At 44.5% G+C, this 14468-nt stretch overlaps 1 protein-coding gene across 1 annotated transcript in view; it reads left to right on the top strand.

Moving 5' to 3' along the window:
• The window catches only part of LOC138795290 (cytochrome P450 2K6-like), a 53631-nt gene that overhangs the window by 24095 nt on the left and 15068 nt on the right, over positions 1–14468 (top strand). The window lies entirely within an intron of this gene.

Raw genomic sequence — 14468 nt, 5'->3', positions numbered from 1 at the left:
GAAATGGACAAGAAACAGCAGGGGCAGCATGCATGGATGCCTCTGAGGCTGCCTAATCGCACCATTACGCCAAACAGTAACCAAGGTAGAAGCTGTAGCAGGTGAGCCTCCCAAAAATTATGCCAGACACAGCATGGTGGTGAGGACACAGAGAACCATTAAAAGTGAGGTAGCAAGTGAGCCTCCCAAAAATTATGCTAGACACAGCATGGCGGTGAAGGACAGAGTGACCAAGTTAGAAGCGGTAGCAGGTGAGCCTCCCAAAAATCATGCCAGAAAAAGCATGGCGGAACAAGAATAGGCTGTTGGCTGAGAATTGAAGGAGGAGGAGGAGTAGGAGAGGATATATGAAAAATCCTCATGTTGAGGGTGGGCAGTTGAATTCAGGTGAAGTCTAGGCTTTATCATTTTATAAATGTCTGCCTGTCAGCGCTGTCAGTTGACAGGCGGGTGCGTTTATCAGTGATGATGCCACCAGGTTCACTAAACATCCGCTCTGACAACATGCTAGCGGCAGGGCAGCCCAGTACCTCCAAGGCGTAAAACGTATCCAGCTTTGCAACCCAGTAGTTGTATGTAGCAGAGTGATCGGGAAGGACGGTGGTATGGTCAGGTAAGGTAATTCCTCACCATCTTTCTGAAGGCCTCCTGTAACCGATTGCTTTTGATATTAGTCGGAGAAGGCTATAACCACACAGATTTATAGAAAAAAGAAGAGATTTATTACAGAAAACAATACTTAGCTGCAGTTACAGATGTACAGATGCATGGTTGTTCCTTCCACAATGAAATGGGGAGCCCCGTTGTATATTATGCACTAATATACACCCATCTCGCTCGATGACCTCCAGGGTGCTGGGCACCTTCCTTCCATGGTCCCAGCTGAGGCTGACTAGAAGCTACATACCCCCGATCTTTATAGTAAGTTTGGGTGGGGGGGTGATGTGCTTCCAGAAATGTCTATGTAGACCACTGATGACCATGAATGGAAGTTTCCCAGGCCTTGTACATGTTTATCAAGCAAAATGTGGTTGTACAATTACAGCTACATGCATTTGGGCAATAACAACAACTGTGTCCTCCAATGTTGACACTACTGGGGAGGTTTATGGCCGAACAGTTGACATAACAAAAGGGAATGAGTATACATATGGGTTCCCACACACACAACTATAATGAGTTTCACACACATAGCTATACCAGGCCAGCTAATCTATACATATACGATACATTGCTTCCTATCAGGGCCGGCCTTTGGGGTGTGCGACCTGTGCACTTGCACAGGGCGCCTCACTCCCGGCCAGCTAGGGGGCGCTCCGGCAGAAACACAGCACATCTAACTTCTATTTGTAGTTAGATATGCAGAGCAGCCCTCTGCCTGCCAGAGCGCCCCCGGCCCCCCTCCTCCCGCAGCACTCAGCTTCTCTCCTCCCCTGCGCGGCGCTGGAGCATGACGTCACCCGGACAGCACGTCCAGCCAATCAGTAAGGGGACGTGCGGTCTGTGTGCAGTCATGCCCCGGCGCTCAGGTGAGAGAACTCTCGGTGGGGGTCTGGCTCATCAAGTAGGGACTGTGTGATGTGTCCTGGTTAGCTGTGCAGGACATTTGTCCTGACACTAGCTAGCCAAGGGAGAACGGATGTTTGTGGAAATGCTGGGGAACACCCACCAGCAGGGGGCGGCATCAGAGTGTGCAGAGAGAGAGAGAAAGGGGGAGGTAAAGCATGGCTGCCCCCTTTCCCTCTGTCACTGCCTGGAGCCTCCTCTCCTCCTGCTGCAGCTAGAGGCCGCTCTGCTGTCTGGCCTGTCAGCTGCCTGTACGGAGGAGCATCCTACCAGGTTGGATGACCTCTGACCTCCAGCTCTCTCCCGCTGTGACCTGCAGAGAGACAGTGACAGCTCCTTCCTCCTGTAAGTACACACTAGCACTGATAGTGTGGGGGAGGGGGATATGCTGGCTGCTAGCTTACAAAGAAGCAGAAGTGTGTGTGTTTTTTATTTCTACAGGAGCTTTGACATTATAGGACTACAACTCCGAATGTGGTCTGTCTGCTGTTTGTGCCCCCCCTCAAACACACAGACAGATCACACTGGGAGTTGTAGTCCCACACAGTCTATATAGAAAGCTGTCCTCTGCAGCTCCTGTAGGACTAAACAAACTCCTCCTTACGCATAATAGTCACCCCTCATACAGTGTTAGAATAATTAGAATTGTCCCATTTTACCTTGCAGTGCTAGACTGGATATATAATATATATATATATATATATATATATATATATATATATATATATATATATATATATGCAGTGCCAGACTGGATAGATAGATACTACATGCAGTAGCAGGCTGTATGTGTGTGTGTGTATATATATATATATATATATATATATATATATATATATATGTACATGCAGTAGCAGACTGGTAGGTAGGCAAGCAGGTCTGGTATGGCGGTGTTATTCAGTCTTGGTATGGGGGTATTATTCAGGTCCGGTAGGATGGTGTTATCCAGTCACAGTATGGCGGTATCAGGTCTGGTATGGTGGTGTTATCCAGTCACAGCATGGCGGTATCAGGTCTGGTATGGTGGTGTTATCCAGTCATAGTATGGCGGTATAGTTCAGGTCTGCTACGTTGGTGTTATCAGGCCACAGTATGGTGGTATTGTTCAGGACTGGTATGCAGAATTTAATATGCAACCTTGTTTATATTTTAATCAGTTAAAAACCATGTAGAAAAAAACATTCACACAATGCATGTGGCCGAAACCATGCATCCATTTCTTCCCTAGTAGCCGAGAGGAGGGCCCCGTTAAAAAGTTTTCTAGTTACACCCCTGGCAGGGGTGATGGTTGTGTGGGAGTGATAGATGTGTGGGGGAGGGCTGGGGGTGGTAGTTGTTTGGGGGGGCTGGGGATGGTAGTTGTGTGAATGGCTGGGGGGTAGTTGTGTGTATGGGGGGGTGTCGGGTGATGGGTGTTGTCTGGAGGCATGGGAGGCTGAAGGAGCTTTATGTTACCTTAAGGGGGGGGGGGGCACCAAAAAGAAGTTTTGCACAGGGCGCCATTTACCCTAAGGCTGGCCCTGCTTCCTATCACATCAATAAGACACTTTAATATTCTGAAACAAACCCATCTGGTTACACTCCACCCCTTGTCTTATTGATGTGATTTAAGGAAGTTACAAAACATTATTTGTGATGTCATAGAAACATTCTTTCACCAACATTTAGACATTTAATTGTTCACTTACTATTCTCCCTTCTTTGTGTACAGACTCCATAACACATTGTATCTCTCATATTGTACACTCTACAACATACTATTTCCTTCATTTTATACTTCACCTCCTGTTTCTAAACCTTTGTGTAATAAACTAACTAAGCTTGAGACCATGACAAGTACATATCAGTCATGACACTTCCCACCCCTTGGTCCATAATGGACATGAGGTTGCTGTAGGACAATATTTCACTATTTCTTATTTGTCTATCACAGAAATTACCCCGTCACTGACTGGGCTAAAAACCAAAACTGGAAAAGACTGGTGTGCTGGATTATCAGTCATAGCACTGAAAAAATGTATCTTTAGTTGTTAAAAGTCTCTTTTGTTACAGTCTTTGCAAGTTGATTGGTCTGTCTCAGTCCTTCCCCCTCCTCTCTCTCAGGTCAGGGGGGTTGCATATATGGCTGGAGGTGCAGACTCTAGAGCCCCTTTCTGTGGCAGTGCTGTGCCTGGTGAGGGTCATCTTTCTCCATCACCTTGGCACCTCGGCAGACAGTCATCTCAGGTTGTCGCCTCTTCAGGCTCATCTGCACTTTGCACTTTGCTGAAGATGGAGTTAGAGACAGACCATAGCAGATAACAAACATTCAAGCTGTATGGGGTGGGCTCAGCAACTCAGTCTCAGTCACACAAGAGCAGAATAGCATGACTTGCAGCGTCCTTGGTGGCTCTTGTATCTCTTTATAGTGTTTGTTGTTCACCACCCCTTCATTACATGAATGAAACAACAGTAACAAATGTCACACTCTAATTTTGTCAATCCAACACCTTCTTGTAGTAACATTGCCCAGTCAGCACCTGAGGATTTCTGTTATAGAACAAACAAGACAAACACACATTGTCCTCCTATATGTCTCTAATCATTCTACCCTTATTGCTAAATACTCTAAGGCTCTCAGGTATCTCATCAATATCAATAAAAGTATATACTTCTGTTATAGCAAGAGGGAGTATAAAACATGTCAACTTTCTTTTACCATCTGTCCAATTTGATTCAATTAAGTACATTACATTTTAGGTCATATCATATATACATTTTCATTAAATCATGTGGGGTGTTCATCTTTAACCATCCATACATACAGATAATACAACTTTACATGCATCTCATAGAATAATCTAAATATATCACTCTATTGCTTTCAGCGTTCAAAATCGCTGCGCAAACGTTTAGAAACATATAACATATGGCAGTACAGACAAACAATAGACATACATGGGCCCATTCACAACAGTCTCACAGGAAGCGCAAAGTCACTTAAAAAAAAAAAAAAAAAAAAAAAGTTCTTATCAACTCTAACTGGAGCTCCAAACAAAAACCAAAAATCTAAATGTGCATTTTTGTTCAGTCTGGTGTCTCACTGAACTACTATCCCCAGTATAACCAAACAACACATGTGAGTAGTACTACAAAAAAAAACTATATTTAGTTTTTATCTGGCCAGGACTCAACAGGTGATATCAAACATGGCTTCTCTGCTAGGATGGCCACTTACTCCTGCAAACAAACAAATCCTTAGTTGTAATTGGGGGAAGAAAAACATTAGCAGGAGGTGTCTCTTCACTTCTGTTCTCTCAACAGCTGCAGAATACAAAACAATAAGGAAAACACGACATGTACACAATACAAAAGTATAAACATTTGGCCAATTTGATACCACGTGGATTTAAATTAATGTTAAAGGATATCTATTACTTCACAGGTTATACACATACTATATATAGCAATACTCCAAGGACCTGCAGATAAAACACAGACATATTAGTTTTATCATAAGATAAATAATCCCATGAAGTCATCATATACCATCAGATTAACCTTTATCTGACTGGTCCACATACAGAAAATATAAACACTAAAACAATGGACAGAGGACAACACTTTGTACAGAGATTAAGTCTATAGATCTCACCACCAGATAGCCATCAACTTTCCTTCAAATGACAATCACAGAGTCCCCAACTGATATCTTTCTAGCCAATATATTCATGATCTTCATTAGTTTCAATTGTAAATATCAAGTTGGCATCCACAGTTTGAAATGGACAACACAAAGATGCTAAATTAGGATCCACCATTTTCACTGTCTGTTCCTTTGAACTGTGCCAGTGCCTGACAAGCTGACTGCTCCCCTCCTCCCCCCCTTAATAACTTGTCTTTTTTAAAATTACTAGACTGACCAGTAGCTGACTACTGCCTTTGAAACAGCTAAAAAATGAAAGGACGGCAGAGGACACCCACAAGTTGACATCCACAGATAGTATGGTTCGAAATGGGCAACACAAGGATGCTAAATTAGGCTATACCATTTTCACAGTCTGTTTTTTAGAAATGTGGCATGTATCTACAATAGATGACCATACAGCCCTGCAAAATAGCACTTGAATTGAAGTTGATTTTATTTGAAATTGAAGATTTTTAAAAAAAGACTATAAAATGGCCTTAACCGGCCTTTAGATGAGGCAGGTGTGGAACCTCCCAAAAATTAAGCCTGACACAGCATGGCGGTGAGAACTCAGTGAACAAGGTAGATAAGGCAGGTGTGGAACCTCCCAAAAATTAGGCCTGACACAGTAGAGTACCATGAGGTTCCTAAAAGCCTCTGTCTCTACCAGCCGATAGGGCAGCATCTCCAAGCTCAGCAGTTTGCCTGTGCACATTTAGGGCTTGTGCATGTGGGTGAGTGGCAGTGTATTTGCACTTCCGTTCCAAGGTCTGTTGTAGGGACAGTTGAACGCTGTGCTTGGACACCTTGCTGGAAGGTGTGGAGCATAGTGGAGGTGAAGGGGTGGGTGTAGGACGGGAAGCGCTCGTGCCTGGTGCCTGGGCGGGGGGACTGACAGAGCCAGCACGTGACACAGGGGAAAGAGCAGGGGTGTGACTTGCAGTAAATAAACGGCCTTAGTTCTACTGAGTGGGGTGTTTAGCACTCATATGTCTGCGCATGCAGGTAGTGGTGGCTCCCCTGTTGATCCTGGCATGGCACAGGTTGCACACTACAGTCCATCGGTCATCTGCAGTTTCTTTAAAGAACCTTCAGACTTGTGAACATCTAGGCCTGGCCAAGGGACTCTGTGTAACAGTTGCTGATCTACTTGCTCTAGCCCTGCTTCTCCCTCTGTCCACCCCTCTTCCAACCGGTCCTGTGGCTGAACATGCCTCCCCCTCAGAAGCACTGTCTCCACTAGGCTTATCTACCCAGCTCGGTTTAGTCATCTCGTCCTCATCCACCAGCTCTTCCTCCAATTTCTCACTCTGCTCCCCACTTTAAGTTACATCCAACAACAATGTCACTGTCTGACAACCGGGTCTCATCGTCATCATCAGACACCTATTCAAACCCCGCTTGCAACCCCCACTCTCATCTCCCACTGACTGCGTGAAGCTGCATAGTTTGGGCATCAGGACAGATCGACTGCTCCGGTTGCTTAGACTCAGGGAAGGATCTAGAAAAGAGTTCCTGGGAGCATGGTGCTGAATCTGAATCCCTCCTTTCCCTGGAGGGGCCAGGCTGTGGGGAAGGAGGCTGAGCTGCTGGAGCAAGGGCTCAACTCCATTGGCTAATGTGGTTGGACTGCGGGGAAGACTGGGTGGTGGATAAGTTACTGAACACATTATCCGCTATCCACATGATTACCTGTTCACACTGCTGCGGTTTCAATAGCGGTGTACCCTGAGACCCCGTAAGTTGCGAGAAGAAGCTAGGGAGTGAATGTCTGCGGTGTGCAGCTGCTCCCTCCTCTACGGGTGCTGCTGTTTCACCCTGCCCAGAGCTACAGCCTCTGCCCACTGCATGGCTTGGAACCCCACACCCTCGACCCTTACCCCTGAGTTTCACCATTTTATGAAAATATACTGGTAACACTAGTTTTTGGAGCCTGTCGTATACAATCTGTAGCTATGTGCAGTTGTATAGTGTGTGCCACCCTCTTACAGAGGGCAATTAGCAGTGAGCTTGGAAATGGCTGTACTAAGAAAAGAAGAAATAATAAAATATACTGGTCACACAAATTTTTGGAGGTTGTAGTATACAATCTGTGGCTAAGTGCAGCTATATAGTGTATATCACCCTCTTACACAGGGCAATTAGCAGTGTGCTTGGATATACGCAGCCAAGATGGCGTTGATGGTCAGGTATTTAGATTCATTGGGTAGTCTGTACACTGGCCTATTTCACTGCTCAGGTTGCCTCTGCTGTGTTCTCTGGCAATAGCAGAGACAGGGACAACTCCCACGAAAAATTGTTTGACTTATTTAACACACATTACAAAGTTATATAACTTTGTAATGTGGTTAAATAACCGGTCTGGCCCCCTTCCCCCACTTTCGGACCCCCGACCCCCCCGGAAGTTAAAGAAATTATACATTACCTATTACGGTCGTTACCGTCCTCTTCTCCTGGGCGCCATCTTGCGACGACGACGTCAGAGCCGGGGGGCAGTCCGAGTCTTCTTCTCCTCTGCATCTTCATAGAAAGTGAATGGGAGAGAAAAGGCTGGTGCACATGCGCACCAGCAGCCTTTTCATTGGCTGGAGCGCATCACATGGCTTCCAGCTTGCGCACCGGCAGCCTTTTCTCTCCCATGGAAACGGAAATAAGAGACATTGCTGGAACGCGGACGGAGGTGACAGAGAGCCAGACGGCGGGCGAATCGAGTGTCAGTGTGTTGTCCTTTAACTTTGCTTTGCCTTACATTCTGTATGACAAAGGGGTAGTGACTGTCCTTAACGAGAGCCCTTCATAAAGACTCCACATGTCTTTATGACAGGCTCTCCTTAAAGCTACTCTGTACCAACAATCTGTCCCGCCAAACCACTTGTACTTTCCAATAGCTGCTTTTAATCTAAGATCTGTCCTGGGGTCTGTTCGTTAGGTGATGCAGCTTGTGTCCATTTAAACTTGCAGCCCTGTGTCAAACTGCCGTGGCCTAGAGTATCTGTGCCCTAACCTTGCACCACTCCTTCGTCCCTCCTCCCCACCCTCTTCATCATTAGGTATGCCACTGGCAGGATTTTTCCTATTCCTCTGCAGTGAACACCTTAACGATCCAGCCCATGTGCAGTGTTCACACAGCTGATGAATAGGAGAATATTTGCCTGGGGCATTCCTAATGATGAGTAGGGCGGGGAGGAGGGACAGAGAGGTTGTGCCAGCCTAATGCACAGACACTCTAGGCCACACCAGTTTAACACAGGGCTGCAAGTTTAAAAGTAGTTTTTTTAGGACAATAACTGCATCACCTACCGAACGGACCCCAGGACAGATCTTAAATTAAAAGCAGCTATCTGAAGGTACAAGCAGTTTGGGGTGGGCCGATTGTGGGTACAGAGTCACTTTAGGGTGAGTCACTACCCCTTTGGTCTACGTCGATAGACCTCCCACTAGCCAGCCAACACCCTGCTCTGCACTGATGAGTGGCAAAACCTCCGAAACAGCTGTCTGCAGATGGGAAATATTTACTTTTGGAGAGACTGTTTGGCTTGGCATAAAGTACCCAGTCAATTTTGTAAGGCTCCTTGACTGAGTGAGACTTGACTTAAAGGGAAATCTCTTTGCTCAAGAGAGCATGGTGTGAGAGCTATTTTGCATATCCTTTCTTCCTTACATTCTGTGAAAGGCAGGTTTGTTCCCAGTGTGTGTATTCTTAGGTGTCTATGGTATGCGATCATGGGCTGGGCCAATATTATCATGAAACAGACCACTGGTTTCTCATATTACACCCTCTGTATCTGCAATAGTTGCTGGCGTTGCTGTGTATATTTATACAGTGTCACAGCTGCCTGTTTTGATTTTATCTCCTGTTTAAGACATTTTGGCGTGTTTCTTCCTTGTTTGTTGCCTGCCTGCCCCGATCTCCTGCTTGTCTTCTGACTTCGCTTTGTCTTTGGGACTCAGTACCTCTGCTACCTGACGGTGTAAGACCCGGATTGCTGACATTTCTTTATTGTGTGGGTTTGTCTTGTTTTGTGCTGTGTTTCCACTATTCGGTGTAGAGAACGTTTTCAAGTTACCCGTTGACTGTGGTAAGTTGGCAGGGACATGGGATGGGGTCAGTTCAGGGTTCACTTGTCCTTGTCTCTGTTCTTATACCTGATCGGTCATTACAATTTATGTATTTATTTTTCTTCAAAAAAAATCTATTGATTAATGGATTATTTATAAATTGTTACTAAATGTAAGTTGTCTTTTTTCATTTATCACAACCTGTTTTCATTGCTTTGACAGCTTGTTAACGTTTTTCCGATCCTCTGGATTTTTCCTGGTAGTCACAAGAAATGTAAAGGAACTATTCATCTTCATCCAAAGAAAATTTGGGCCAGACATTTGTTTTTCCATATTTTCATCCTCAATGTTTCTTTTGCCCATGTGATCTTTTTAATAATTCTCCAGTGAGCATTCATGCTATATAATCTAGTCTAGCTAAAGGTGAAGACCAAAGGTTAGGTGAAGCATAATACACAATTCCTCTGCTGCCAGATTCCTACCTACACATCAGCTCCGGTCACAGCTATGGATCTGGGATTCTCTGTAGCTTCTTATTTTGTGCTGGTTTTAACTCTTTTCTATATCCTAAATGTTTTGAAAAATTGGAATAAAAATGATGTCACAAATTTTCCTCCTGGACCCCGATGTTTGCCACTGATTGGGAATTTGCATCTGATGCATCTAAAGAAGCCTGATATCACCTTTTTAGAGGTAAGGACATATCTTCATTTCTGAAATTAAGAATCAATAAACCAAAATACTGTAATGCCCCTATTCCACGGGTCGTCAGAGGAGCAAACGAGCGCTCTCAGCGATATCGGGCGAATACGGACGATAATCGTTCCGTGGAATAGGGCCTTAAGTGTGTAGATATGACCAAAAGTTTACTCAGATTTATTTATTTATCTTTAAAGAGAACCAATCACGGGCAAAAATGAATTTTTTTTTATTCCCTAATTAGATGTAAATCTTAATTTTAACAATATTTGTAAATATAATTAATTAATTTTAAAGCTGCGTTTTTAAAATATTTCTGTTTTACTTTCCTGCCTCGCGCCGGCTCTTTTCAAAAGAGCCGGCGCGAGACAGGAAACTCCCGTCATGCAGAGCGGCAGCAACGCCGGTGGGGGCCCGCCATCTTGATGACGTCACTTGCGTTCCACCGCTGGAACGCAAGTCACGTCTTCAAGATGGCGCCCCCCCCCCCCCCGGCCTAGCTACACCAAACAAGCGGATTAGGTAAAGTATAAGACTGTAAAGGCAGTCTGTATCTTCATGAAGTCTATTTATGAAGATACAGACTGCCTTTGCAGTCTGTATCTTATGCCTTACCTACTACTCTGTGCCGGTGCAGCAGGGCCGGCGCCGCCATCTTGATTACGTCTTTGCGTTCCACCGCTGGAACGCAAGTTACGTCATCAAGATGGCGGCGCCGGCCTTGCTGCACAGAACGGAGGATTAGGTAAAGTAGAAGATACAGACTGTAAAGACAGTCTGTATCTTCATAAATAGACTTCATGAAGATACAGACTGCCTTTACAGTCTGTATCTTCTACTTTACTTACTCTGTTCTGTGCAGCAAGGCCGGCGCCGCCATCTTGATGACGTAACTTGCGTTCCAGCGGTGGAAGGCAAAGACGTAATCAAGATGGCGACGCCGGCCCTGCTGCACCGGCACGAAGTAGTAGGTAAGGCATAAGATACAGACTGCAAAGGCAGTCTGTATCTTCATAAATAGACTTCATGAAGATACAGACTGCCTTTACAGTCTGTATCTTCTACTTTACCTAATCCTCTGTTTCTGTGCAAGCAAGGCCAGGCGCCGCCATCTTGATGACGCAACTTGCGTTCCAACGGTGGAACTCAAATGACGTCATCAAGATGGCGGCGCCCGGCCTTGCTTACACAGATACGAAAGAGTAGGTAAGGCATAAGATACAGACTGCAAAGGCAGTCTGTATCTTCATAGATAGACTTAGGGAAAGATATACTTTAATATTAGGGACAGTGAAATTTAGATGATAGGTTCTCTTTAAGTTCAAAATACTTATTCGTATATCAGCATGATCATTGGTGTTACCCATCCCCAGAACCTGTATTTGTAACTGTTATTTAGTTACTGTATTACTCAGGGGGAGACTGTGGCTCTATGTACTGATCTTGTGTACTGTAGCTTAACCCTATTTCCTTGAATGTGCTGAGCTGCAGTACAAGCCATAGGCACATGATTGTCATACCTAACATATATGAGATTGTTGTACATCATAATCAGCCCAAAGGGCAGCAGGGGGGAAAACTCTAGTGATGTGGCTGAAACCATCCAACACAAGTTATGATTATTGGTCACTGTGGCACAAAGACTTATATGGTTATCCCACACTGCAAAAAAGCTGCACAGATTGTTCTCTTGGTAATTAGAGAAAATTTGTTTTGCGAGGTTGGCGAATTTTGGGTCGGATTCGATAATATTCGCAAATAGTGGGACTATTACAGATGTTGTTAAAAATTGTGTCAAAAATTGGAAAATGGCAATTTTAAAAAGATGTCAATGAGCCAGTCAATCATCCAATTTCCACCATGGACAGCAGCGGACCTTGGTGGAACAGCAGCATAAGATATATAAACATTCTAATTAACCATTTAATATGTTCCAATCTCCCTTCAAGTACCCTTTCACCTCCACTTGTGTGGCACCCTTTGTGTCCTGTTAGTTTAAGTGGCACCAATAGGAGTGCCAATTTAATTTAAATTTATGTAATTTTGATTTTAATGTAGACGTAGAGTGACCCAGCGTGAGCTGCAGTCTGGTATCAATGACGGGCCATCATCGTTAACAGCCTTTAGGGGTCATGGTAGTGGCGATCCCAAAAGGCTTGGATGAAGGTTGCAGCTCCCAGTAAGACCCAGTGGTCAGGTTAATACTAGCCAGCATGGTATTGTGGAAAAGATCCTTCAAAGTTCAAGCTCCAGGGCAGTCAATAGTCAATCCCGAAGTCAGTACCCATCAGAAGGGTCCTCACGCCACCACCTGACTGCCTGTAAGAAAGATACCTATGGCACTTCTTGCCCATAACCACCTACAGCTGTAGCTACCATCTCTGCAGGTAAGGATAATACAATTTGTCATGGGACACCAATCTCAAATTTGCTAGGAAAAGTTATTGGGAAAGGATTCATGAACTTCTACTATATACAACACACCACAATATACTTTTAATAACCAATATTCTAACTAAATGTAAACTCCTTGGGTCATTTGGATTGTGCATAACAACTACGGTGTGAATGACGTCATCCCTCTGCTTCACGTCATGAAGAATGCATTAAAGAGCATCATCCCCAAGGGGAGCAGTGCTACAGTCTACCATGGGAAACGGAGCCCGGAGAGGGACGAAATGTAGCTGGAGAAGTTAGGGCTCAAAATCTAAATTGACTCACACAAACATAGGTAGAACATACAAACTCTTTACAGATGTTGCCCTTGGTGGGATTTTAACCCAGGACCCCAGTGCTGCAAGGCTACAGTGCTAACCTCTGAGCCAACATCAGCTAGCAATAAGCTACCAGGCATGTGCCTGTGTCTCTTTAAGAAAAGTCCACATAAAAATATTTGCCCACCATAAGTATTTACATAAAAAAAAGTAAAATTCTTGTTACCATAGCCGTGGGGTTTTTAGTCACTGGCACTTGTGACAAGGAATAGTAGCATTCATGGTCCATTTTTACGGACACACATGGTGACTGGCTGATAAATGTTCTTGGAGTTTTTAGTTGGATGTCACACATCGGTTCAACAAAGGCTACTTATTGTGTGAGTTTTTAATGGCTCTTGTGGTTTCTTGACTGGTATAAGGCTATAAATGTTTCATCCTGGGGTATATACAGTATCACAGAGGATGCTGTAATCTAACAATGAAATAACAACCTTCTAACTTCCAGAAGCAATTCGTTGCTGAAAGGCAGATTAACTTGTGTAATTTGGTTTGCACGCACACTTGAATGGTTGAGGGAGCTAAATAAATTAATAATTTACATGGGGGGGAAGGGGTTTGTACCAGTAATGGTGCCTCAATAGATGGCCACAGGCCACAGATTTAACCAAATGGGGGGGGGGTACACTGGTAAAGGAAGGGGTTGAATACTTTATTGAACAGAGTTTTGATGGGGATTTGAATGTGTTTTTAAGTTGTTGTTTTTTTCACATGAGTTTTCCAAGACAGTACAGAAAACATTTACATGAACCGACTATCCAGTAATCCGACTAAGCAGGAACTCCACTGGGCAGGAACACTAGGTTAACTTCAAGCACTGCACCCACAGACTGGTTTGAATGGACACTGAATTCACAGCACCCACTGACTCATAATAGGATTTTTATTTTTTTGCAACACTCAATGACTTGGTATCATGCCCACCCAATGACTTGGTATAATGCCCAGCTAGCACCCACTGACTTGGCATAATGCACACTCAGTGACTTGGTATAATGCCCAGCCAGCACCTAGTGACTTGATATAATGCCCAGCCAGCACCCATTGACTTCTTATAATGCTCAGCCAGTGCCCAGTGACTTGGTATAGTGCACAAAACCAGCGCCCAGTGACTTGTGCCCAGAATCTACTCACCATCCATCTCCTCTCTGTCCCTATCTATTTCTCTCCCTGCTCTGCACTAACTGCCTGCTGCAACCTGCTCTCCACTACACATACAGCCGACTGGCCGCCTCCAGGAAGTGAATCACCTTATATTGGGAGAGAGGGGGAGGTGCTGACATCACAGTGGGGCTTGCAGTTGATTGGACGGAGTGCAATGGATTGTGGATAAGACAGTATTGCAAGCTAACATGTGCATCCACCATCTTGGATGCCATGTTTAGTGAATGTTGTTAATGAATCTCTGTGAATTCCCTTTGCAAAATGAGGCAAATTGACAGCCTGATTCACAGCAAATCTTGCTTTGCTGGATTCGCTTCGCTCATCTCGAATGGTAATAATTAGCCCATGGAACATCCCATTTGGTGTTTGGTCTGATGGTGTGGGGCACCCATGATGGTGAGGTGTGGCATTAAACCAAAGAATTGGAGTAACTGGATAACGAATGGTCTTTATATTATAAACTGTTCTACATAAATGGAGGCACAGTGTTTTCAGAATGCAACTAAACAACTAGGCAGGGGCAGGAGTTACTATGGTAG

This window comes from Dendropsophus ebraccatus, chromosome 6 (assembly GCF_027789765.1).
Source record: "Dendropsophus ebraccatus isolate aDenEbr1 chromosome 6, aDenEbr1.pat, whole genome shotgun sequence".
NCBI lineage: Eukaryota > Metazoa > Chordata > Amphibia > Anura > Hylidae > Dendropsophus > Dendropsophus ebraccatus.
Note: the sequence above shows the minus strand (reverse complement) of the source record. Positions and strands in the feature narration are given on the sequence as shown.